We start from the raw sequence: 26,264 nt of genomic DNA, 5'->3' as shown, positions 1-26,264 counted from the left end.
CATACTAATGCCACCATACAAGCTTTTGGTTAGCTCTCATTTGCAATAGAGTGCAATTGCAAGTACAATTCTTGCTTCCAGTTCCCAAAATGAATTCCCAAGGGACACAAAATGGGGATGGAGAAGAGCTATCAGGATAATCGGAAGAAAAAAGGCTGTATTACCACAGTACTTTTGCTAAAAGCTTTGCCTTGGGAAACTAGCAGAACAAAAGCTCAGAGAAAAGTCAGCTGCTCTCTGTAAGTGTGCTGGGCACAAACACTTGCAAAGAAGACCTGTCTAAGCACCAGGACAATTTCGTCATAAGAACATATGGATACACACCAGCTATCAATATATTTAGACTGTAAATTAGATGAAATGTTTAAATCATCGGGATAACCAGATTCCAAAAAAGGCTTCCTGTGTGATCGTGGAGTCAAATAATCCACCTACTCATAATGTGGAGTTTGATGAGTTAGAAAAGGAAGCATATACCTGGACTGGGTGACTCAACAAATCCCTTCTTATCAATTGTCCTATCCTAGCACACGGCGTCAGTGCTATCCATCAATAACGTAAGTGCTAAACCAGAGAGATGTATGGGTAGCTTCGAAGCTCCAACTTTTTCTCAGGTTTTGAAAGACAATTGAAGGCGTTTGCAAGCCTACACTCTACACTCCTGCTGCAAAGGACTCCAGTCAGAGAGTGTGGACTCAGGTTTCTAAGTAGCACATAGAATGTGAAAGTGAGATTTCAAAGACATGTCCAAACCACTTATTCTGAAGAAAAAAATATCTGACTATATCAAGGTCTTTTAAAAACGCCACTGAAAGAACTGGAAGTAGTAAAGACTTTGAATACTTCTATTTTGCATGCTATCCTTTGTTTTCTTCCACAGAAAATTTTGAGCACAACAGATTTTTCCTATTTCTCATTCCCCATTGAGACATGTGCAAGGGGCTCAGAAAAGACAAATGTTTCCCATCTGTCTGGTCACTGCAGTTCCACAGAGCCCTACAGGTGTACAGTGGTGATAATAAATATATAAAACATTTGATTTTTAGAAATTTTCCCCCACCTGGACTCACAAAAGCTGAGGTTCTTGGGCTGGAAGGCTTGCCAGGGAAGACATTTTTCCTTGTGCAGCATTCATTTTTTGATGCCTACAGCACCATCCAGCATAAGGGAATTGCACAGCTTTTCAGGGCACGTGTCTTTCTTTCACAGTGTTCTATTTAAAACATATAATCACAAAACCCATGAATTATTATCACTTAACAACTGGGACTTCCTGACCTAAAAGCTCTTTGTTTATAAGTCATCACCCATCTCTCTGTTAGTGAATTTTCCAGTAACTCAATGTATTTGGGGACTACCTGGAAGGGTATGACTATGCCTCCCTGCTCATATTTTCCTAATTTCCTAGTAGATCAGGAGTGAGAAGCAGCCAGACCATCTCTGTCTGAGCACTGTCCACCTCACAGGCTCCTCTTTTCTGTCATATTTTCTGCATACGGTTCTGCTTCCCTACATCATGGTGCACCCTGCCCGTCTGGAGCCTTCCAAAAGTTAGACAGCAAGAGGCTGCCTAATAGGTTTTGCACTGACCCTAGTCAAGGGTTATTTCTGTATGACCAGTTCAGCCACATGACTCTTATATCCACTAAGTCCCATTCACAGACCTCCCCTGGAAATATGCCTCCTGTTACCTATATACTACTCCCCTGCAAGCTCTTTCACCTTCCAGTCATCTCCAGTCATAGGTCTCATTTTTCTTTCCCTCCCCCAAGACATCCTCTCTTTCACCCTGGGCTGTCTGAGTCCGGTTCTGACACGTCATCTCAGCAGACTTTCCTACACCCATACAATAGCCTCCAGGCCCGCTCTCGTTAGGCTAACAGCTTGCCAACCTTTTGGTACTCCAAGAGCTGCAGCTTTTGAATGGATATGTCAATGACTTCTTGAAACACATTCTTATTCATGCTCTTCACTCAGCTCTCTTGGAAGCAAGCCCTTCCTTATCTCCACAGATCTTGTTGCTCGAGATCATAACTGAGAACAATAAACAATTAACAAACTCCCAGGGAATACCTTAGGTGTATTTTCACATCGCTCCTTACACCACATCCCAGCATGCCCACACATGTTCATGACTCCGAGTTCCAAGCTCAAAGACACAACTTCCCAAAAGTTTTAGTTCAGACCCCTTTTTTTTTGCTGTGCCTCATCAACATCGCATGCAACCACCACTTTGACGATCCTGTTGATTTTACACAAAAAAACATTTCTATGTTATGCTGAGAGCCAGGCCTTATGTGGATAGACAGACAGAGGGATCCATCACTTTCCAGATATTAAAACAGTTTTTCCTACTCGTTCCAGTGCTCCACAGAGCAGTAACCACGTCCTTGCTGCTCTTTCTCCCTCTGAAACATGTCTCTGTCTTTCTGCCACTGAAGTGAAGAGAAATTTGCCCCAGGTGAGACTAGCTAGAAAAGCAAGAATGCACTGCAGTGACAGTGCCAATAGGAACATTGCCAGAGGTATAAAGTTGTCTCATCCTTTGTGATCCTCTGCACAGATGGCTTTTGTGCCAGGGAAACAACACCTCGCCTTTCCCTGAAATATCATGGTGTGGGAAGGGTGGAGGGCAGACTTTTCTTGAATGGTTCTTCAGCTGGCCTGTGAAGGAGACCTGTCTTATTAATACTTTCCTTAAATACGATGCAGTGCTGCTGAAAAAACACCTTTTATTCCACACATATCTTCCTTCAAAGAAAGATGGTTTGTGGAAAGAGGAAATAGCTTTTCTTAGGTTCCCTAACATAGCTGGAAAACACAGGTGAGGTTTTGGGCACACAGCCCTTTTTATGGCTTCTTTCTGGTATAATTGCTTTAGGATGTGTAATGGATGTACAGCACACATAAGGCAAAAAAAAAAAAAAAATCACTTCAACGATATTAGCATGAATGAGAGCTTTCCAGCAGGACCACCCTTTTCACTTCTGTGGCACTCTTCTGCTGAAATTAGGAACTGCTTAATTATAGCCTGCTTGAATGGTGCTGGTCATTTGAACTGTGCCAAGGGGAGAGCGGACATGCGGTCTGCCCCAGCCTGGCCTACAGAGCAAAGGCTAACAGGCATAAAGGTGTGGGTTTTCCCATCCAACTGCCTCAATCTCTTTATAGACTTGCTAAGTTGAAATCATTAACAAATGATTTTCAGACATGTCTTACTATGCAAACAAATGAGCCTAAAAAGCTTCCAGAGGTAGTTCCTAATGCAAGCACCAATACAAAATTAGTATCTTAGCCTTCTCCTTGAAGGTTTTGATCCAAAATATTCTGAAAACAAGTAAATCCATTGAATTAAGCAGAGAAAAGAAACACACTAAAGCCCTTCAAAAACACTCTGGGAAAACAATGGCACTTGCGGTGACTTTCCTCCAGCACATCAAGGGGGAGAGAACAAAGCTCCGATTTATTAGACATGTGAAGAATGGTATTATTGTTCTTTTATTTGCTATACATACCCACCCAAATAGAAATGAGCCCTTCCTGCAAACACCACCAGGCTGCAGACACTCTGTGGGTGTCTCAGCTGATATGTCTCAGCCGTGGCCGGCAGGAACGCAAAGTACTTTACCAAATTGCTTAACAAGCACTGAGCAAGCAGCTATAACCCCTGGCAAGTACATGGGGGGGAGAGGGGGTTAAGCCAAATTTGCGTATAGGTGTAAAGAAGTGGCTCTAACTTGTCTCCATGTTTGAAGTCTCATTAATTTTTCTGTTGATTCATTCATTCAGTTACCTAGTTAACATGCAACATACTGCGTGCTGAAACTTGATCTCCAAGCGTGTTATAAGCCCAGAGAGAAGTACTGGTTTGATTAGCATCTCCATAAACAAAAAATTTCCAGTAAGAAGAAAGATTTCTGCGAGATGATTGTAGCAGGAGCTTTTATGACATCCGTCATACCAGTGAGGGCTGTACAAACTTGGCTATAAATTACCACCCAGCGAAGGCTGCTTTCCAGGTCAGGGCTTCACCTCTGGCCCTGGTGGCTGCTTACTGAAGAAAGCTGTTGATACTCTATGAGTTCCAGGAGAAAAATATCAAACATATGATGACCACCAGCAACTGCTACTAGTTTTGTGATGAATTAGGACAGGAATTGTCTGCATGCTGCCTGCCACAGTGGTGTCCTAACCCAAGCTTACGGAGTGGGAAACTACAGCTGCGGCACAAGTAAGCATGGATACCACCCTCATTTCTTTGTACTATAGCTATGACTTCCAGCCTGATGTTTAAAGCTAGCAGAAAAGTAAAAGCAATTGAAAGCAGAAAAAAAGATAGCTACCTCTTAAGTAAATTCCTTCTCTTTCCTTTGTGTTTTTGCGATTTACTGTGAATCTCTTTCCACCAAAATAGTTGAAGAATCTTTTAACAGAAACATCAGATTAATAGCAGAAAGCATGGCAACATTGTTTTCCTCACAGCTGGCCTTTGGTTTCTGAGCCACTGAATTTTTTCCCTCTTCACAATGAAATAAAAAAAAAGAAGTTACCATAACTCAGGGATCCCTGCATGCTTTCTTGCAGTATGAGTAAAGCTAACTGAAATTACCTTACGTTTGCCCAGGCTAGGGGAGGGCGCATCGGCAGCTAATGCTCAGTAACTAACTTGGGATGGCGATTCATCTGACCCACTGGCGGCATCAAGTTCATCTGAGCTAATTGTCCCTTTACAGCAACAGAAAGGAAGAGGAAAATCCAGAGCAATTCACCTTACCCTAAGACAGAAAGCAAAAATAGGCCAGTTGACTCATGCCCAAAACACACCCATTTCTCCCATTGACAGTAAAGGGAGCCTTGGGTGATGCGTTGATGCAGACAGCCATAGCGTAGACATGTAAAGGTAGGTGAGTCAAATCCCACCCTGGCGTGGGAGCCCTCAGCCTCGGGTGCCTGGTCCAACTCCTGCCCTCGAGCTGGCTGTGATCTGTTCCCTTCTCACATTTCATAAAAAGCAGCCAGAGGGTCTTCGTTTCTCAGAGAGCATTTCCCTCACCTCCAGGAGTCGTGTGGAGAGGAGAGGCGTTTCCTACCCAGCTCTTGCTACTCACAACTCAGCCCACCATTGCCCCTTGTCCCTGAAGAAGACCTCTTTCGCCACAGGGTTTGCTGAGGTGCTGGGGCCCTGGAGCACCAGTCTCGCCACCAGGATTTCAGGTGCACATGCTCGCAGCTGCCAGCTCACGCTTTCACCTCTCCAAACTGGCCACAGATCATTTGGTGCCCTCACTTGAGTCCACGGGCTTGGTCTTCTCAGCTTTCGGCATCAATGTCTCATTGATCAGGCCTAATTGCTATTGCAACTGCTATTAGGGTTAACAGCAACCCTTGTAGCCCAGATGAGCCAGCACAGATGCTGAGTGGCCTTCCTTCCTTCCTTACCTCTGCCACCCCCGCTGCCCGCGCCCCAGCTTGGTCATGGGCCTCCAAGGGGCATAAGGACCAGAGATGCCCGAGATGGCACCTGGTGGCATGGAGCCTGGGGGCTGGCAGGCTGTCCCCAGCCCTCAGAGGGATGTAGTAACCCAGGGAGGGTGCCCACACTCACCCAAAGCACATCCCAGCTCTGCAAGGAGGCACCTGGTGGATGCTGGGGTGGGGACAAATAGTATACACTTACATTATTAATTAATATGCACAGTAGGGAAATGAACATTACACGTGTGCACAGAGTCATGCATTCACTCAAAAAGCATGAAGCTCTTCAGTCAAACAGGTGGGACTTCAGCTAAGAGAAAAGCAGAGAAGAGAGAAGGGATATCACCCAGCAAGCAAACGCACCACAGTGAGCATTTCGCCTGCAAAAGTAAAAAATAGCTGCTGCGTAGTTCGGAAATATAAAAATAGTTTGGCTCTTCCCTTCCCCTTTCCTTTCAGTCATCACTCCTCTGCAGCCCTAGGGTTTGTTTGTGTCAGTTGCTATGGGGAGGCTGCGCTGCCAGGCCCTTCTGGGAAAAAGTTGTTCTGCTAATGAACCGACCCAGGGCTAACGGCTCTGGAACAACATTAGCTCAGGCTTTCTCCCTCTCCCTTTGAACATTTGACTTAGTGTATCTTGATGCAATAGAGCATCATCACATCTCCCCTCCTCACAAAGTATCTTCTGCCCTTTTAAAAGAGCTGCGGTGGCTGGGGAGAAGGCGTGTACATATCAACGAACTGTTGGGGTACTGCCTCCGACGAGCACCATCCACCCCATGAAGTCGCTGTCGACACCCCGTTACCCCTCACAGGAGGAGAACATGCCCATGGCCATGTCCAGCCTGGGGACCGTGGGAAATACCCTGGGCCAATTTCTGCTGCTTCGGGCTGTGCGTGCGCTGGTACCCTGATCCCGCAGAGCCGGCTCTGCCAGGGCAAAGCAGGAGAGGGGAACAGCAGCACGGGGGCCAGCGTGCCTCGCGGGAGCAGCGACGTGCCCACCCCACAGGGCATGGTGTTTTTGGCAGCGAAGGGGTGGCACTTCCAGTGCTCGTCAGCCTTGCAGGAACATAAACGCTTCTCACGTACGCCTGACAACAGCATTGACAAGTATCTGCAGGCAAGGGCTTGCAGCACCCGTTTTCACCACTCTGGCTCTGTTCATAGGTGACTTGTAGAAAACATCAGCCTCCTTTCCACGCTCCTTCATCTCTGCCCTGCACCCTCCCAAACGTTTGGTGCCTCAGACCTCAGATCACCGTGCTGGCCAGGTTAGGGATGTTGCAGCCTGCGCAGGTTAACCGTTCACCTCTCTGGGTCTGCTGCCTGGTGCCACCGGCCAGCCGGGGCGTGCTTTATGGAGTGCCTGCAGTCCATCACCTCTTAATAAATGCATTTTGGCACCCCGTGTATCTGCGAGTTTAAACATTCCTGTCTGCAATAAACCTGTCTTGCTCGCCCCACAACTGTCTGAGCGCCGTATTTCCCTTTCCTGCAATGTTCAAATATACTGTTTGGCACCTAAAGGCTTCACATTTTTATAACACCTTCTATGTTTGCAGCACTGTGCAGACATTCATTGCCATCTCCCAACACCCCGGCGAGGTCGGCGAGCAAATATTATTCTCTTTTCTCTGGTGGGAAGACTAAAACAAAGTGAAAGCAACTTGTCTCGGACCACATGGCTAAGTCTCCCCAGACATACCAGGTAGCTTCCGAGCCTCCTTTCCCTTTGCGAGGGCGCTGTGTTTGCACGCACCCCACGGACTTTCTCACACCTGGAGCCCAACCCTATGGCTGGCAGAGGCGTTTGTTCTCCACGAGCTTGGCTGTCGGGGCACAGTATCGTGCGAGCAGAGCGTAAGAAATGTTTCCTGCTGGGGACTTGAGTTGGGCTGCTTTTTTCACATCCATGATGCATGATGTGGAAACACCCAGCTCTTGAGAGCAGCCTCAACCTTCTCTGCTGGCCAGGCTGCAAGTGCTGGAGCTCAGCTTTTTAAAAAGGCAAGTGTGAAAAAATGCGAGAGCACTTTCCAGAGCTCGTGGGTGGTTTAGCTGCCATGCAGGCGTGGACAGTGAGGCTGAGCAACGGGGGCAGGAAGGGGATTTACAACCTCCCCATCTCCAGTCCTGTGCTCCTCCAGCCCTGCTTCAAACAATTAGGTAGATCTAGTCCAAAAAGCCAGGTCTTTGACTGCTATTACACAGAATAGTTGGGTTTTTGCAACTCGAGTTGCCTGCCCATTTCAATCTTTAGTTCTCATTGCCATTAAGGATCAGGTACCAGGTAACTCAACGAAACGAGAAGAAAGCCACAGTTGCTGTCTCGCCTATTCTTAATCGCTTGCATATATTTCTGAGCTCTGTGATCTCAACATCAGATCCTCAAACACAAAATACCAAGTATCACCAGCCACTTCGCAGAGCTGTGCTGATAAGGAAGGTGGCCATCAAAGGGAAGCACAGCTTGAACAGGTATAAAAGGAGTGCCTCTGACTTTCCCTAATGGCTCACAGGTGGGGGCAAAAGGACAACTTTATTCTTTTTCTGTCAGGGTCAGCATTTATATAAGCTGGCAAAGCCTAAGACTTCTATTTCTGGCAAGCCCCCTTGCCATTGTGCTGGTGCAGATGAGCGGAGCCTGGCTGGCCCAAGGTGTGCCGACCGGCAGCACCACGCTCCTCTGGCAGCACCGCCGATGTTTTCGAGTCCTGTCAGGCTCAGAACTCCATGTAGTTTACAGCTGGAAAGTCTGAATAGGCCACGCTTCAACAACTTTCTAGGGTTTTTTTCTCTTCATGTGAGTTTTGACTCAACAAACTAACTGACACTGAGTTAATTTTCAATTCAAAAGCTTGGTTTGGATGTGTGTTCAAGGGACTTTTTTTAAGTGCTTAAAGAGCAACAGTCATGCCCTTCCTCATATCACCCCACTGCAGCACCCACCCCTGGGTCAGACACAATTGCTGCAGTATTGCCACAGCCCTGTCCATTAAAAGAAAATGTGAAGAAGAGGAGGATGCACCCGAGTGCATTAGAAAGTTCTTCAGAAGCATTTCAGGCATTTTGGTGGTTCAGCAGAAATTCAGTAGTATATCTACACCAGCTACAAGTTTACCTGCGCTGGAGTTTAGCGTTTCAGATTCCAGGGCATATTATCTAGGCTAGGGCACTGTTTCAAGTTATTAGTTTTATAGCCTGCTTGTAACTACAGAGAGCAATTTAAATAATTACATCCTTGCCACAAAGAGCTTGAAAACCTAGCCGGCTGGGAGAAAGGCGAATGGGAAGGTGTCACAACACCGCTGGAAAAGCGATCAGCTGGGGAAGTGGGTCAGAAGCGGCTGGGAGACACCCTTGGCAGAGACCTGCTCGGCGATCTTTGCTGAACAGGGACCTCGCTTCGGCTGCATTCCCAGCAGCCCCCCGAATACCTCCCCACTGGTACCGCCAGCAGCCGGGCAGCCTCAGCACTGAACGGGCACATCGATTGTGCCGTCCACGCAGAAACCCTTTTTGCACCTGGTTCCTCTCTAGGAAGTGTGCTTGGGGCTTGAAGAGGGGTAGTGAGTGCTCGGGCAGGGCTCTGCCCATCCTGGGGGCTGAAGAGAGGGGCTTCCCCCGCTAAGGATGTGACTCCACTAGCATTAAGCTATGGAAAGCTTGGGAGGACAAAGCTTGCTATGGAAAACTGGGAGGACAAACAAGCCAAAGGTGAAGATCTGGTTGCAAGAAATTACAGAGCTACGAGGTGGATTTTGAAAAAACCCAGGATAAATACTAGCTGAAGTGGCACAGGGGAGAGCATCAGCCTCCCCCAGTCGCACCAGCAGTGCAGCGGCTGCTGCCCGCAGGCTGTGGGCAGCACGTGGGGGAAGCCCCGGAAAGCCCCGCCACCTCCTCCCCTCCTTCTCGCCAGCCTCTCCGGCAGCCACTCTTGCTCAGCATCATGTGGTACCCGAAAAATACATGGGGGCAGAGGGAGGAAGCCAGGCTGTATCCAGCTCGCACAAGCACCGGCCACCCGGGGAGCCACTGAGCAGGGAGGATACCAGTAAATAATCCACGGAGAGTAGTTGGTATTGCGGCTGCCCGGCCACCCGTGCTGTCCCAGGACAGGAGATCTTCCCTTGTCCAGCCATTTCTCCTGCTGTGGTAGGGATGGGTGGGAGCCACCCGCTTGGCCGAGGTCACCTGCGTTACGCCTCCAGGTACCGCCGGCACCACGTCTGCCAAGAGAAAAGTGCCAGATCCATTCAGTGGAAATGATGAGGGTTTATGCTACAAATCTGTGTTTAGGGCAGCGTTAGTCATCTGCTGTGGGTGTGATTCAAGACCAAAGTTAGCTGACCAAATTCCCTATATAGTCAAGAAAGAGACCAAGAAAGATGGGGGTGTGATCCAAAGTGCCTACGTTACATGCCTGAAGTAAAACAGCATCAATACTGCCATTGTATACAGAGCGGTATTTTAGTTTCTGGCTGTACCGAATTTTCTGTGGAATCTGTAAAAGTAAAACAATCTTTTAATACTTCATCAAAGCGGTTTTCCTTTTTTCTGCCACCAGCAGGAGGTAACGCACATGTTTTGCTGGTATGCACTCACCACCAATAAACAGCACCATTTTGGCTACACTTACCGGGTGTTCTTGAACATTTTGTGCAGAACCAATCCAAAAAACACCCCACGAGCGGCATTTCTCTCCACCGCCTCCAAAACAGGGCTGGCAAGGAGTGCTGCAGGGCAGATCACAACAAGGAGTTTTTCAAAGGCTTTAGACATCCAATGCAAATACACAGAAGTGAAAGAAATGGAGTGAGGACAGAGAAAAAAGCACAAGAGCCCTGTAAGAGTTCAGGTCATGGTAAATTATGGGAATAAGGGAAACCCTGGGCAGTTATAGTCACTGCACAGGTGAAGGGACCAGGAGCCTGGGTGATAATAAGAGTTAGGATTAGTGAAACACAAATGACAGAATAACTGAATCAAAAATATATCTGCAGGGACATGGGTCATTTACTGCCAGCTGTCAAGGAACTGCGTAAGAAAGAGTTGCTATCTTTAGTTACCTATCATCTGAGGAGGCAGAGAAAAAGATGCAGTGATGCAGCAGAGCTGGAAATGAGTAAACATCATAAAAAGTTCATCCATCAGGGAGGAAGGGGCAGGCCAGCCAGCCTAACACTAATATTGGCGAAATAACAAGCTATTCAATTTCTAAGCACTTCTAAGGTTATAAAAAGCACAGCCAAAACTCTGCTGCCAGTTTTCTTATCAGATTTCCGAATTCGCTTGTTTCCTCCCCCATCAATCATTTTGCCTTCACACTTTGCTTCAGATTCTGGTTCTTCTTCCCTCCACATCACCATTAAGCCCACTTCCCCCTAGCTGAAGATGCTTGCATGTTTATGTCAAACAGCTTATCCATTGACACCATGATTTTCTGTCTTTGGAATAACCAACAACATGTCTATTTCCATACACACTTTTGTGATTCAAAGTGATGCAATCTCCCAGTTAGCATCCATCAATTGTTCTAAAACAGTTCCCTGGGACTATTTGTTATTGGCAATTAAGTTGTGTTGGTCACATAAAGTTGTGTGCCATTGTTTCCATTTCCTGACTGGAGGACAAGGCAAGTCATTTCAGTGCTAATAGTAACACGTCGTGATTTTCTGCTTGCTTTTGCAAATACTTGTACCTATAGCTTTGAAATAATCATTCTTTGAACCACCGTGGCAGTACGGTTCAGTTGACCTAATGGTCATGACAGGCGCATGCAAACAGAAGGCAAGAACGGTTAAGCAAATTTCCTTAATTATATGCACAAATATGAGTGGATTTTTGTTTTAATACTGTTTACCCAGTTCTCCATCACAACTGTTAGCCTGTTTTCCTATATTTGTGTTCTCTTTCTTTGTTCAGCTTCATTTCATGGTTGTTTCCTTTTCTTCCCATATTTCTAAGATCTCCTCTATTCATTCTGCTACCTAGTGAGCCTTTCTCCTTCCTGAAATGACTTATCCTTGGCAACCCTTAAAGCAAATGTTCTCTATTATAAACTCTGTTATTACTTGAAATCTAATCTCCTCTTCGGCAAAGTTTGTTTGGGACGGGTCTTGCTTTTCCCTTGGGATTTGTTTTGCGCACTTTTTAGCAAAACGTTTTAACTAGTTGTGAAAGACCTCTGCCAAAAATTCTCTTTCTCTAAAATAGGACATCAGCCACATTAGTAAAACTGAACATTGCAAAGGAAGAAAACTGTTATTAAAAGTAACACAGCAAACCTGTCACACTGTCCATTCTTCTTTTGCATGGTTTGGAAGCAGGGCAGAAGGGGTGTCTGGTGTGTAACCAAATGATCCGCGCTGCCACCTGGTTAACCTCTGCACAGTCTGGCTGGCTTTTTACAGTGGACTTGACATCTGCCTTCAGCGTAGCTGCAGCAGCCATGCTGCTCTTTTGGTGCCTCACAGCCACTCATCTGATGTGTCCACACCTGCGCTCATTTTGTCCTTTTCACAGGGGCCAATCCTAAAGATAAGACGGGCAAATTTTCCTGGATATTTTCTAGAAAAATTGCAGAGGGGAATCTTAAGAGTTAAATATTACTATAGAGGAAATGTCTCTTTTTCTTAGAGGAAAAGGTGTGACTTGCAGAATGAATGCCCTTCAGATAACCACCGGTGTGATGAGCTATCAAATGCACTGCCGTTTCTTCCTGGCATGCCCCACCCCGGCAGAATTACATTTTCTGCCCATACAACAAGTGAGAGCTTGTGGCATACTCTTGTTCATTGAAATGAGACACTCTCAAAATAAACTTTACGAGGCAAGCAAACCTCTGGTGTTGTGCTATCAAAGGAGAAAGATCTGCACACACTGGTAAAAAATTACATTGTGAAATACTTGGTGTTGACACGCAGCTAAAGGAACACACATCCACCAAATAGAAGGAAATAAAAATTAAATTACCCAACAGTATTTATCTCTCTGTTCATTCAGCCATGCTCCTACCCAGTGAAACTCAATGCATATACTGTAACCAGCTCTAGTTATAGCTCCTTTCTGGATTTTAGAGCTTGGCAAGGTAGATGTATTAAAATAATAGTCTGGTTTAAGCACAGTTTTCATACCCTTACTGTCACAGTCACATTGAAATAGTGTCTGGGGATACAACATTATCTTTTCATATCTTTTATTATCGCTCGTTATGGCAAACTCAGCACAGAGAAATCTATAATAGACCTAATAATAGAAATCAGGAACTTGAGACAGCAATGCAAATCCCCAATCTCAGTAATACGATAGGCACTTAGAAGATGCAAATTTGCCTTTTATTCCTTCAGGCAGGCAGGCAGGCGGCCGATGACTAGGGAAGCGGGCCAGGGCTCACAGGCCAGCACCGAAATCTCCAGTTCAACCACAGCTTCCTGCATGACCTTACGCCAGTTACTTAATTAATCCTGTAGATCTGTTTACAGTTGGTAGAAGGAGAATGCATGCTCTCCCTATCAAAGGGTGATTATGAAGGTAAAATCCCTTAAATGCTGTAAGGAATGAGAAGTTTTGAGGGCTCTGGCAACCTCTCACTGGATTTTAAACACTGATTTCGCTACTGCATCTGCAGGCACAGGATAGATCAAGGGGCTTGTGGTCAGGCAGAGCCTCCTGTTTCAGGGCACGGTCGGACGCGCTGTTTTGGCCAGAGCTGCTGTGGATTTAGGGGCGACCTTACTCCCCAGCTGCTTGCCACCGTTGTCAAACCCGGGTGGTTGTGCCTATGCAGACGCGGACCTTAAGGCGAGCAGCCTGTAGAGCTTTAGAGCCACAGCTTTAAAATTAACAGTTTAATGATTAGTTAAACTGTTGCGCCATCTATGTTTGGACATGTCCTGTGTTAATAATGTGCTCAATCATCCCTGAAAAGGCACAGCCAGATACCTCCCACCAAAGTTCAAGTTCTTGACCACAGGCGTGCCTGCACTCACCACATCCCTGCAGCAAGGGGGGGACGCCCGTGGGGGCACCTTCCTCGCACTTCGGTTGTGTTCCCGTTTGGGTCAGCAAGCTTCCGAGTCTCGTCGATGCCGCGATTTTCATTCAGTCGCCAGGATCAACATCAGGGAAGGTCCCTGAAGCTCCGCATCTGGCCATCTGCAAGAGAGAAACGATGCGGCTCGGTCAGTGAAGGTAAAGCTCGTAATAAAAGACTGAGGGAGCTCTGGCAGTAGCTGGCAGGAGAATCAGCTCATCATTCCTCAAAAACAAGAGACACCCAAACGTGTTATTTTCTCAAACCACTACCCTTCTCACCACTTGCTTTTTAAAGTACTGTGGTTTCACATTCCCTTTTCTAAAGTGCCAGGCATTGTGGGGTCAGGTGCCTCTATTTTGGAAGTCCAGTTCTTTTCCTTACTGCCCCCTCTGCACTGTCCACTCCACAGCTGAACTACTATCACTGCGATAAAGCTCTGTAGAAGATAAAGAAATCACTGCCACAGCACCACTGTTGGCAGAGGCACATGCTGTCCTTTCAACCAGATGATGGGGGAGGAAAGGTTTTCAGTAGAAGCATTTTGGATATTTCCTGCTTAGGAAAGCTTTCCACTGGGTTTTCACCCTAAAAAAAGAGGTGATTCAGGTCATGCTACCTGTCAATGCCTCATTTTAAATGTGCACAGAGTCTCTCACAGGCATATACCACCCAAATGCCAAGGTAACCATTTGCAAATACAGTTGCGGCGTTTGCACTCAGCAGAGTAACTCATTGTCTAAGGCAAGCAAAGCGTTCTGCATACACCCAGAAGTGCTTGTAAATACCACTCATGCAACGAGCTACCATTTTGCCTTCAAATTAGCAGGCTGAGTGTGAACTTGGCTCTCTGAATACAGTGATTCTTTTGCTTTGCCTCTGATGCTGTGCCTCCAGCACTCTCCCCTTTGCCTTGTACACTCCCCGTGCCGTGATAGCACCTCGTGGGAGTGCACAGGGAGCTCTTGCTTACGGCCATGGAAGCCACGTCCTCCTCCTTACAGCCCCACAGTGACACCAGTGTGTTTTTAAGACTAGTGACAAAAATGAAAACAAAACATAAACCAAATTGGCTTCAGCGTGCTTACTGTTACAATGCAGCCTATTCATCAGTTGGCATCCAACACAGGCACCTCTTAGAGGAGCAGATAAGGGCCAATTGAACCAGTCACCCATCACTCCCCTGCTCCAAGAAGAGCTCTCCACTCCTCTGTCTCACTCTCCTGGCAAATCTTTGTCGTGATTCCCAGCCACTTTTGCAACCAGCTTGATCTCACTACTTCTTTCTCCATTTCCCAATGGTTAGGACAGTCACGTAGGCAAAAGAACACCTTCTCCCAAATCTCAGCAGTGTCTCTGTTTCACATGCAACAGCTTCTGGATAAAATCCAGAGGAAACATTTGGGTCAGCAAAGAGATCCCTAGACAATGTGCGAGCAGAAGCCACAACGGCTCCTGTGCAGGGCACTGCCCCACTCCTCGGGCCCTGTGAATGGTGCACACCAGGTGCCTCCAGGCTGAGGCAGAAGCTAAACAGACATTTTCAAGACCACGGCTTCAAACTTAGTCCTTAAATGGATCTGGGCTTGTCCTTGTACTTGTCTCTCAGCTTTATAGGCTGCTGCCAAAGCAATGCCCCTGCAGGTGAGAGCTCGAGTTGTATGAGGCAGATTTTCCAAGGGAGTTTCCCAGAGGTCCAAAAAGCAGTGAGATATCCAACCCTTGGTGGCTTTCAGCTATGCCCGTTACTCAAACGTGGTGCATTTCAAAGCATGTTTCTTAGAAGGCTATCGTCCTGGAAAGGTACTAAGTTGTTAATTATTTGACGTTGGTTGCAGGGAGCAGGGGGAGTTTGCAATCCATTAATGACTGCAGAATCACTCAGCAGCAACACATCCAAGGGAGCCTGGGAGATATATGAGCTGTTTATGAAAACTGTTTTATTGTGAAAAGTGTTAAAGGCGTCCTTTAAACTGCTCCTCCTTGGCAGGTTTTATTAGCAATTCATTTCTGTCACACCTGAGGTCAAGCTACTGTAGATCTTGCAGTGATTTCTTTTTTAAACATGATTTTATTTAATTGGTGTTTTGAAGATTGTTTTGAATCCTTGCATGCCCTGTGAGCAGCTGTCTGGGTTGTCTTCCAAGTTGGCCTCCACAACAAAGTGTGCAACTTAACTGTGTTTCACTTTGTGTGACTGCCATAACTAAAGGACCACTGCCACACACTGGCAAACTTTGAAATATGTATTTTCCTAAAGTCCTGCTGATGGTTTTTTCCATCTATCATCCCTGCTTCCCAAAGGATTTGTGTGGAAACAAAATTCCTCTCTTAACCAGATTTATGCTTCTGCCCAATTATACCGGAGATGCTGCACAATCTGCTCCACAGGTGACATCAAGATTCATCATCACAAAAGCTGCTGGTCGGAGGAGAGGGCTGGCCATAGCATGACTAACTGAGCATTTACACACAAACACTCTTGCAACAAATCAGCAATGACCAGGAAAGTCGTAAGGAGAATGCTGCAACTGCTCTGACTTTCTGAAGGTCTCTGGACGAGCAGCTGAGGGTCTCCCATGTCCCATCAGCTTTTTAGAAAGTTCTGGTGCCATACCACAAGGACAGTTCCAGTTCAAGGGTAGCTTGCTACAGAAATCTCCCGCAGGCCTTCAGCGCTGTCTCTGCACGACCGTTCCTGGGAACATGATTAAACTTGTCTTAAAGAAGGAGACACTAACACAGGTTGGCAAGAAAAACATCACTCAGGCTTCAGGTTCAGCTAGTGCTGACACTTCTCAGGCATTACAAAAAGCCAAATCCTGCACTGATTACTGGGTCAGATGGATGGGGCCATGGTTTTTCTTCAGCATCTTAGCTCCATCATTTTGTTCTTCCTCCAGCTGGGCATTATCAGTGACACTGTAGTCTGAAACACAGACCTGAAAGGATAATTCTGTTCTCTCTTTTACTACCTTTGGAAAATGGCTTACAGTCATGATTACAGAAGTTTCTTTTAATTGCTTTTGATACCCTGGGGTCTCCTGTTTACATGTGACTATTTTGCTTTATCAGTTTTCTAGGTGGACATTTTTCTTCCCTGAAAATAATGTTCATGACCTTTCATCTCGCTTGTAAGCATTCCTTGGAGCTGCCTGCCAGGTGCTGTGGTCTGCAGTAAAAGATGGGCCCATACCTAGTGCAAGTTAACAGGACTGCAACGGACATTTTGACATATTGTCACTTTGATATGTACTTTAAAACATTTTCAGGTGTATTCTGTAGTAGCCCTGGAATTATTTTTTTTCCTCCTCAGGTGATCTAGTTGAGGCTGTAGCCACTTCTTTGCCCTGCTTGGGAGACACTTCGCCTGATTTTTAAAAGAATTTACAATCTACAGTGCTTATCCCTTTCTCTGCAAACACTGATCAAACTGCACTGATTAGAGCGGTGCCCCATGACTGATTAAACTGCCTCCCAGGTAGAAAACATTTTTTCTTCTGCAGCAGTACGTCAACAACTGTTCAAGGCTGTTACCAATGAAGAGGAAAGCTGATGGGAAGAACAGTTTCAGGAGTTGTTATTATGCCCCAACAACTCCAGCAGAGTTGAGTCAAGAGGTGGAGATAGACTCCTCATCCCTGTGTCCTCCTGATTCAGTACAAGATATACCAAATAACGAATGGAATGAGCTCTTAAAAAAAGCTAGGAGATAAGGTTTCTGTTAAGCACTCCTAAAGCCTTGCAACAATGAAAGTATATTTCATTTGACTAAAAAAGCATCATTCCAGCCTTTCTTCTTTTTCCTGTTTCTCACGCCAAACCCTTGAGCTCTACTGACTTGCAACTCACCTGCCACAACTCTTACATAAACACATCCCAAAAACTGATGCTAAGGCTGTGAGACATGGGGTTTTTTAAGCTAAATGGTCACATAAAACTTTTGCCTAATAGTTGTGGTCAGTTATAGCTGCTGTGATTTCATTGCTGTTGTTGTTACAACATTTTTGTGGCAGCAAAAGCCTTAATATAGAATCAACCCTTCAAGCATACAGATTTGCTTTTGTACATCTTGTATTGATCACCATGCCTGCAATATATACTGGCAAAGCATTTTTGCCTGCGTGCGCTGCCTGCGACCAGAGGGCTGACCAGGGTGGTTATTCTGGCAAAACTTTTACATCTAAATGATGCCCAAACCCCTCAGCTCCCCTAATCACTTGGTGGAGTCAACAGAGCTCACGTGCCTGAACTCTGTGGATTGGTGCTTTGGAAAACGGGAGCCGATCGGAGGCTTCTTTTCCCCTCTGACTTCAGTAATTTCAAGTGGATACTCAATATCTGCAGCATATATAAAAGACATCACTCCTCTGCTGAAGACTGTAATTTTTCCTGCTTGTTTTTTCCCTTTTTTTGCAAAGGTGGAGGTGGAAAGCAGCAGGCTTATCTTTTCTGAAGTGCCTAGCCTTCAGGGTTTGTTGTACCAAGTGTCATACGCTCACTGCAGCCCTTTCAAAGGAGAGGCTCCTGCACACTTTTTTGCTACATCTTGTTTGTACCATGATTTCTAGGAGTTCACTCTCCTTTTGTAGTGAGGGACTGTATTCCTTATTTCTTTCTAGAAGAATTTTAATGGAAAGATTTTCTTTCATTTTTCACCAGTTTGTGATAATAGGTGTCTGTGTAATAGGTTGCTCAATAATTAATTAAAGACGCATAGTCATTTAAATAGACAATATGTGGAAAATCCATTTATCTTAGAAATCCCTTTAACCTCAAAAGCCAAGAGATCAGTAAGCAGTTTGTCATGGAGCATCAGTGTGAGGGCACCCAATTGCCTTCGGTAGCAGACTGCATTCAGAGCGGTGGGGATGCCAATGAGAGATGTATATAAAGACCCAAAAGGCTTTGGGCCCTGAAACACTCCTAGACCAAGCCCAAGCAGCCTGATCTGTCACACAGGTCCTGGTCACAGAAACGCCTTCTTTCACATGGCATCAGCAGAGTTTTCTTGGCAGCATCACTTTTATGCTCACTTGATCAACTGCACCTGCCATGGTGATGTACAGCTGAACATCCTCTTCCCAGCCCTTCTTGCTCGGTACCCTTGATGCATAGCGGGAGAGCGTAGGCACAGCTCTCCGAACAGCCGTGGGTGTCAGCTTCCCTCAATAACCGTGCCACGTGGCAGGAATAATCTCCTGCTTGTCTTCACACGTGAAGAGACAACCTCCTTAGGTCCTTTGCAGTATGCACATTACTGATACAGCCCAGCTTTCACTGGCGTGGGTTAATTGTGCAACCCTTGGTGCAAGAGCCCTCTGCCCCTGGCGTTGCCTACCTGCCCGGCTGCACAGGGTGAGATGGGAGACAGTTGCATCCTACCCAACACGTGCAGTTTTCCCATGTCCTGGGTAGCAACCTGCTTACCCTGTTCCAGAAATTCCTTAACACCTTCACCTCTCTCCCCATTTCACTCCATTTTACTATGGGATTTCTCGCTCTGTCCTTGAAAGCATCTGAAATCACTTTTCAGAGGATGGTGCTAGAATAAGTGTTCTGGCCTGGCACGTCCTATTCCAACATCATTATTGAACTTAGTAGTCAGTAAATCCTGCCTCACTTCTGCACTCTGCCTCTGCTGTCCTCTTGCCTGCTGTGATAATTTCTAGTCCTTTTTGTAGTTTCATCCTTCTTACAGCATCCACTTTTCCTGCAAAACTCAGAAATCCTCCTCTCTGTCTGTGCAGAAGACACTAAAATGCCAAATAAAAAATTGTTGTTATGTGCTATGCTAGGACCATCCTTGGCATTTCCTGAGGCATTTTTATGTCTGACTTTTAATTTACTATACTGAAAGCTGCTTGAAGCAGAAAGCATGTTTGCCCTCGTTTCTCACTGTCAGGGTTTAAGCCCAGCCAGCAACCACGCAGCCGCTCGCTCACTCCCACCACCACCCAGTGGAATGGGGAGGAGAATCGGTCAAAAAAAGTAAAACTCATGGGCTGAGATCAGAACGATTTAATAACTAAAGTAAAATAAAATGTGATACTAACAATAATAATAATAAAAATATAATAATAATAATAATAGTAATGAAAAGGAATATAATTAAAAAGAAAACCAAACACAAAAAACCCTAAGTGATGCACAATGCAATTGCTCACCACCCACTGACCAATGCCCAAGCAGCGATCTGCCCCTCCTGGCCAACTCCCCCCAGTTCATATACTGGGCATGAAGTCCTGTGGTATGGAATATCCCCTTTGGCCAGTTCGGGTCAGCTGTCCTGCCCATGCTCCCTCCCAGCTTCTTGTGCACCTGCTTGCTGGCAGAGCATGGGAAACTGAAAAATCCTTAACTTCGGATAAGCGCTACTTAGCAACAACTAAAACATCAGTGTGTTATCGACATTATTCTCACACTAAATCCAAAACACACTGTACCAGCTACTAGGAAGAAAATTAACTCTATCCCCGCTGAAACTAGGATACTCACCCTGGCACCCAACAAAGCACAAGCCCTTGTGTAACCATGATGGGCCGTGCGTGGTGGGAGCAGGATTTCTCACCTCCTTGTTTTGCAGCACGTGGCTCTCTGTACCCTGCTCTCCCCACGGGTACTACCCAGCAGGCAGATGCGAGCCTCAAACTTCATTCAAAGAGACCCCCTTTCTGTCTGAGGGAGATGGTATTTCCATAAAACTCTCCTTTGGAAGGGGCTTGTTTCTGTAGTACTTTTAAAATTTTGATGCTTTGCAACGAGATGCAGTTTCCTGTAGGGCAACGTGACCGTGAGTCCACCTTTCATCCCAACGTGCCATTGTGCAATGTTTGGAGGAGCCTCCTGCTTTTATTAGTCTGCGTTTCATAACTCATCTGCAAAAGAGAGCTCTGCATGGCCAAACTCAACAGAAAATATTCTCCTGGGGGAACAGAAGTATTCTCTGGCCTTTGTGTATATTTACAGCAGGCAGATGAAATGCATAAATTAAAAGGATAGGTAGAGGCTCTGGAGAGTTTAAGCCAGCCAGGGTACTCACTCACTATGCACATTTATTAAGCATAAGGTTTTTTTTCACAGGGAGCATTACTGTTCCACATCTGTCACAGCTGTGGTAAAATACACGGTGGCATTTGAAGGCGGTGGGACCGCTGTGAAACCCCTCACTTTGAGTGGTTCCCTGGTAGGAGACCTTGGCACCGGGAGATGGCAGAGAGGAAATCCTGGAACAGACCAAGAGCTGAAAGAAAGCACAGCTAAACGTCACAAGATTTAAACGCTGTGAATAGGGAGTTTGTCTCCAAAAGAGTCACGTGGGCCTTTATCCGAAGGAGATAGGGTTGGAGGTGTGGGGCGGTTTGGGGTTTTCGTCCTCTTTTGCCAGCACAGAGCTACTTTCTGCCCACAGGTGCCCCCGATGAGCACCCCGGGGTGCAGGCTGGAGGCCGATCGATCAATAAATAAGTAATGCCTGCCAATACCGGCGCTCGCCCCTCGCTGCGGCAGGCTGGCCGGAGCGTGCCCAGCAGCGAGGTCCCAGCGCCGGGAGCCAGCCGTGCTTCCACACACGGCCCGCGGGCGAAATGGAAACCAGACGGGAACCTCTCCAGCCCCACCGGGCTCGCCTTCCACCCGGTCTGCAATTAATTAGGACTGAAGGGGAGGTTTTGAATAACCCCTTTGTGGAAGAAAATACACGCAGTCAAAACCCAGCTGACAAACACAACAAAACTGACTTCATGGTTTCTTATGAGAAAACCATTAATGGCTAGAGAAATGAAGAAACACTTTGTTCAAGTCACTGGTGTGAATGCAGCATATTCAGATTACAAAGCAGTCCTGCCCTGCTATAATAAATATCATATAGCTTTATCCACGGGTAACCAGGTATATAAAAGCCAGGAATAACACATTAGGTTTTAAGTTAGTGTACAGTACCTACTGTTACATTTTCACGGAGTTCACTCACAAAGAGTCAGCGCTTCGACAGCAGCCGATGCCTCGGCCGCAGCAAGCAACGCCGGGGCGGTGACCCCATCCCCGCCGCCGTGGCTCTGGCTTGCTTTCAGCTTTTTGTCCGTGCCCTCCTCCTGTGCCAGCGCCCAAGGGAGAAGGGGGCTGCGCGCTAAAAGGTTTAATAAAGAAAGATCTCCTTTACCTCGGCAGCGTGTCACCTTCTTTTCCACAGTGGCATACGTTAAAGCCTGCTGACGAACGGTGGCAGGTTGCTAAGGCAGGAAAAAGTAGGGAAAAAAGATTGTATTTGGGAAAACATTGACAGTCTCCAGACCTTAGCTGGGGTGAAATTTAATGGTGCGTGTTATGTGGCAGGTCAGAGCAAAGGCTCTAGCAGGCTCCTCTCCCTGTACAGGCTGTGAAAGCGGTACTCACCCCCTGTTTTACCACCAGCACCCAAAAGCATCTCGGACGTGTGCAAGCCTGGCTGTTTCCTACCGCAGATGTCTCTTGCAAAGGCTTTGTGCAGAGGCTGGTTATCCTCTCCCCACGATGCTCGTGAACCCACCACCCAGGGCCAACCCTGAGACAGGGAGCGTCGCTCCATGAAGCACAGACCCAGCAGGTCCCGGTCCCGTCTCACGTCACGTTCTCCCTCTGGGCTTTAGCACCTGAAGCCCCTGAGGTCAGGAAGCATCTTTCTGTCTGTGTCAACCCCTCAGCTCCATCTGGAGGCTCCCATCCTAACCTGCAGGTGAGGGACCTGGAGATAAGGCTGCAAAACTCATTGCTCTTTGAGGCCTAATCCAACCTGGGAACCCAAGCCACTTGTGGGAAAAGGCAGCCACCATGGCAAATCAGCGTTTCAGGCACAAGTCTGGATAATTTTCGCTAATAACGTTGTTAACAACCAGAAACACGGTAATATTTAAGCTTATATCATACTCCTAAAATGAAATCAATTCAGATCAACACACTGTATTTTCATTAGGTTCTCAGAAAAACAGCACAGCACCTTATCGTCTCCATAGTTTGACAGTAGCTATAATTGACTGTCCACATTTGTCTCCATCATTCTGATGACTTTCACGCATCAAGCATGCCAGGTGGGATAACAAATAATTGTTTTACTTCCAGAAGATGAAAAGAACCCACTGCAAGACAAATGGGAAAATCCTGTTTGTACACCTTTGCCAGCCCTCAGAAACCTGAAAGATTCAGCTTGCTGAGGTGGTAAGTGTGCAAATTCAGCAACAGTTTCAATGGGCTGTATTCCAAGTACTTAGCTGCTCCGTAACAAGCCCTCTTTACAGACTTCTGATCTGGAGTGATGGCTAACCTTTTCCAGTTGTTACCCAATAATTTCAAACATGAAGTTGGTCCTGCCTCTTCACCTTGTCCTGTCATGTTACAAGACTAACTGTTCTCTTCAGGCCCATGAAGTATGAGATGATCGTACCATCATCTGGGTAAGCAAGATGTGCTGAAAGCAACCATGACGATATGCTGTAAGCCTTCCAGTCACAAGAAACTGGCTCAACATCTCACACTTGATGCACTGAGATGCGGAGACCAAATCACAACTGCCACTGGCCCTGCAGTTTGGTATTCACCTGCCCACAGGGCTTTGCTGTCTTTTCTAATGCATGCACAGAGCTCTTCCCTCCACACCTGGTAAGAGGTGTCTCCTCCCTCCCTCTCCAACATTTCAAACGTTGTGATCCTAAAGGTTATGGTTTCTGAGCAGGCTCAGGTCAGGTCCTCCACTAGGTGTTGTAAGGACAAGGATCTTTATGTGGACTCCCTCTCAAAACCAGTTGGGACTACTATCAGCCTTGCTTGACCAAGCACCTTTGGATTTTCAACACTAGTCTCTCCTGGCTCTCTGACACTTCTCTTGAGATGCCATGTCAGTTTGATCTAAAAAGATGGCCTGGACAGAACAGGTGGGAGTCACTGTGGAGAACTGAAAGACCTGACTTTTCCTTCCCCAAAATCACTGCAAAATTAGCCAGTACACAGGTGGCTTTAGAAAGATTTCTCACTACAAGCCCTTCATGACTTTAGAGATACAGAAATGTTAGAGATGAGGTCAAGCTTTTTCTGAAGAGGAGATTTTAATTTGAAAGGGACCACTGAAAAGCTAACAGGGCAATTACCCAGAACAAAGCAGCATATTTCCTAAGGAACACAGACACCCTTGGTTTCCACTCGTCTCCTCTCCCTTGTGCAGGCTTGGTCTTTAGATCATTTAACATGGATGGTTACAGCTGCCACCCATCGGCTAAGTGGGACTGTGGCAGGGCCATTACTCCTCCTCTAAATGTACAAGATACTTCATTTAAGTGACTTGTCTCTTCAAGCACTTGCTCAAATTGCAATTAACTTAATGCACAAATTTCCTTCTACTAAGGTTTCTCTCATTTCTTCGTAACTCACCACACCTCCAGTCAGAGTTCTCCTTCTTCCTCCTGGTAACTTTGGGTCCAAGTTTCACGCTGTGATTTTCTGCTTTCATCCATAGGATAAGTAACCCCTTCTTCCAGTCCAGCTACTTCTTTAGGCCCTTCAGGAAATATTAAGGAACAGGTTACTTCTTTGCACCCCACTTTGGCCAAACCACAGGCTTTTTCTTAAATATCCGCTCTGGCAACCACAACACCACAGGAGCGGTCTCCTCCCTGGCTCTGACCCCAGCTCCTTTGGGTAGATCATTACATCATCCTCTATTATAACCCACCAAAGGCAAGGACCTACTCAGCATTTTACCTCGTGCTCTAATTTCTTGTGTGTAGTGTGAGTCAACAGGACACATGCAGCACTAAGAAAGACCAAAGAACCTGCCACATTCACACACTCAAAACTTGAAAAAGTTTCTGAATAGGTCTTCTGCCAGCTGGACCACACATTTGACGATCTTCACAAAATAAGCCAAGAGTGATATTTCTGCCTAAGTTTTCTAAGTGATACCTGCACACAAAATTTCTTATCAAGCCCTCTTCAACACAACAGAAAGGATAAGCTGTGTCTGCTCTGCTCAAACTTTGCAGAGCAGAATTTCCCTTTTGCTAAGAGAGACCAGCACTGAGCATTTTACTCAAAAAACTAGATGGGCAGAGCTAGGAACAGATAGGGAAAGGGGACCATGACTGGAAATTAAACCTCAAGCTTAATTATGTCCTCGAGTAACTATATGTACAGTCATTTAGACTTTCGTCTTTCACAGATTTGTTAAAAAGATCAACCACTTCATTAAGATAATAAAAATGTCTGTTCAAAAGTAAACCTCTGTTTTTCCACTGAAGGGAGCATTGCTTTCTACAGCTCACTGTCCCCACAAACCAGGAGAATGAAACCACAAGGAAAGGGAAGAATCTGATAAAAACGTGACAGGCAGAAAAAGAGGGGAGAAAAATAAAGAGCCCTTCAACTGATAAATCTATCATAAGACACAGTAACCTTTGCAAAAAATTAATAGTTTTACTGTGGTCAATCATTATGCATAGGCAGCTGTTGGAGACTGACCCAGGATAAAAACAGACTGTAACTTAATCACTTCATTGAGAAAAGTGGTGGATAAGGACCATTTTTTAAAGTCACTGTTTTTGAGGTGATCAGCATAAGATGCTTTAACAAAATCACTCTCAGAAATTAAAAAGGTGATTAGAAGTTGCCAAAAATTAGGAGCTCTTCTACAGTCTCAAACACAACATCATTTAAAATTGCTATTAGTACATGGTTTTACTGAGGCCATTGTGACCGGCAACGTTTTAGTCAACAGCTTGTTCTTTCTCTGTGTCATGTTCTTCCTCAACTATTTTTTTTAAACACAAGCCCACACATCGATTTTGTCCAAAGTACTACCAATAGCACATAAATATTGGTTACATTTCTATAAACGGAACAGTTTATTACAGCAATTTCTGCATGATTGTTGCTCTCCGCAAGAATGTTTTCAATGTCAAAGCAAGAAGGCTGCTGAAATCCTGCTTGAAAGCATTTTCTATTGTCCATGGAGTATAAAAAGAAAAAGCCTATGTTTCTTAGCATTTTAATGGTTTGATAGAGTACTGAAGCTTAGGTCTGAATGCACAGCAAAGTACAATAACTTTGCCCATTCAAAGCCAGGCAAAAGTGCGGGGTCATCAAAAAAAGAGCTCCTGAAACCCCTGCATTAAAAGAGATTAACAAGGTCATGCAAGGGTCCAGCTGCACACGGCAGGTGACTCCTCAGGCCTGGAGGCTCTGCATCATACCAAGCGCCCATCCACGGACAGCTTTCACTCACCTGACATTTCCTCTTGGATTAATTCTGGATGGCTGTAACAAACTCCTCTGCAACTTCCAGCAGTCTCCAAACTGCAGTGTCAAAACTCAACCGGACATGAGCTCGAGCCATCTGGCTTTGCAGTTACCCATACTGGGATGTGGGGACAAGGCTAGCGGCCTCCAGAGGTCCCTTCCAAGCCGAATCCTTCCATGATTCCATGAAAACATTGCATTTTTTTCTATTGAATCCATTAACATTCGACTTCCATTCAAAGCCAGCTTCCATTATGCTAAAATATTTTTTGTTTTGTTTTGCCAAATCAACCCTAGAAAATTGCCTCTCGGCCCTATCTGTAAAAAAGAGGAATACAACATTTGACAATTATTTAGTTTAACTGAACACCTACTGCCTTCTTATAATGGAGAGAGAAGTACTGTGAAATACATGCAAATCTAAAAATAGGAAGGAACTGAAGAAAACCCATAAGAAATCCTCTGTGTACAATTTCCGAGAAATATA

At 45.8% G+C, this 26,264-nt stretch overlaps 2 long non-coding RNA genes across 3 annotated transcripts; both read right to left on the bottom strand.

The window, feature by feature from the left end:
- Positions 1–591: 591 nt before the first annotated feature.
- Positions 592–7,431, bottom strand: LOC138685657 (uncharacterized). Its single transcript, XR_011325013.1, has 3 exons — positions 4,344–7,431; positions 1,893–2,034; positions 592–1,213 (listed from the first exon to the last, which is right to left on the bottom strand). It is a non-coding gene; the product is annotated as an uncharacterized lncRNA (long non-coding RNA).
- Positions 7,432–9,732: 2,301 nt separating this feature from the next.
- On the bottom strand, positions 9,733–14,132 carry LOC138685584 (uncharacterized). Of its 2 annotated transcripts, none has more exons than XR_011324879.1 (3): positions 13,473–14,132; positions 11,769–12,051; positions 9,733–10,217 (listed from the first exon to the last, which is right to left on the bottom strand). It is a non-coding gene; the product is annotated as an uncharacterized lncRNA (long non-coding RNA). The 2 variants fall into 2 exon arrangements; XR_011324880.1 differs by having other exon boundaries at positions 11,769–12,015.
- Between the last annotated feature and the right edge of the window lie 12,132 nt (positions 14,133–26,264).

The sequence above is a fragment of the Haliaeetus albicilla genome, chromosome 6 (assembly GCF_947461875.1).
Source record: "Haliaeetus albicilla chromosome 6, bHalAlb1.1, whole genome shotgun sequence".
Classification (NCBI taxonomy): Eukaryota; Metazoa; Chordata; class Aves; order Accipitriformes; family Accipitridae; genus Haliaeetus; species Haliaeetus albicilla.
This window is presented reverse-complemented; position numbering and strand designations above follow the sequence as displayed.